At 41.9% G+C, this 737-nt stretch overlaps 1 protein-coding gene across 1 annotated transcript in view; it reads right to left on the bottom strand.

Annotated features, from left to right (window-relative positions):
• The window catches only part of LOC105271709 (uncharacterized), a gene marked incomplete in the record, with an annotated part of 2433 nt that extends 1950 nt beyond the window's left edge, over nt 1-483 (bottom strand). The window contains 1 exon segment of the mRNA XM_011313426.1: nt 1-483.
• Between the last annotated feature and the right edge of the window lie 254 nt (nt 484-737).

Genomic DNA, 737 nt, shown 5'->3' with positions numbered 1-737 from the left:
TGGGACACATTACTCCGATGTTTCAATGCCCACTGCTGAATTCATTGTTTTACGTTAGGAATGACTTGGAAATTTACATTGGCGGCTCGATCGTCATGATTACTTGAGACAGTAGAGGCAATACTCGAATTATCCGACGATATGTTGTCATGACCACCACCTCCTGTGGGATTCTCCTCAGCATTGACATCGCAGCAGCTTTGACACAATCATTTATCGATGAATTGCAGGTATTCGAACACGCAGAAGCATTTGATGTTGATGAGTTAGTCATGGATACATCCTTTCTCATGTCCGACTTAATCTCATTTAGACATTGTCCAGACTGTCCATCGGTGTCCACTGGGTCTAACTGCTCATTGTCACTCGTACTTAAGTTGACAACACAATGATTTTGTTTATGCATCAGTCGCCACTTTTTTACGCGCTCATATGCTGATGCCATTACGTAGCTTTGTCAGATAATGTTGACCTGTGATAATGTTTTGCTTGCTGAATATTTTGGGTAAATTTAGAACGTGTCAGAATGGAGCAGCTTCCGTTCTACCGTCGGTAATGACATTATCTATTGAATAAAAGTATAGGCTGGTAGATGGTATAATAATATATCAAGTGAATAATTTATGTTGGCATGCCATCTACCAAGTCAAGTCCATAGTTTAGTCACCGACACTAGGCACCCTCTTTTGAACCGAATCTCGGCCTACACTTGGGAACCGAGCAATGGTGGGGCCCAA

Source organism: Fopius arisanus, unplaced genomic scaffold, assembly GCF_000806365.1.
Source record: "Fopius arisanus strain USDA-PBARC FA_bdor unplaced genomic scaffold, ASM80636v1 scaffold00121, whole genome shotgun sequence".
In the NCBI taxonomy this organism is placed as follows: domain Eukaryota; kingdom Metazoa; phylum Arthropoda; class Insecta; order Hymenoptera; family Braconidae; genus Fopius; species Fopius arisanus.
Note: the sequence above shows the minus strand (reverse complement) of the source record. Positions and strands in the feature narration are given on the sequence as shown.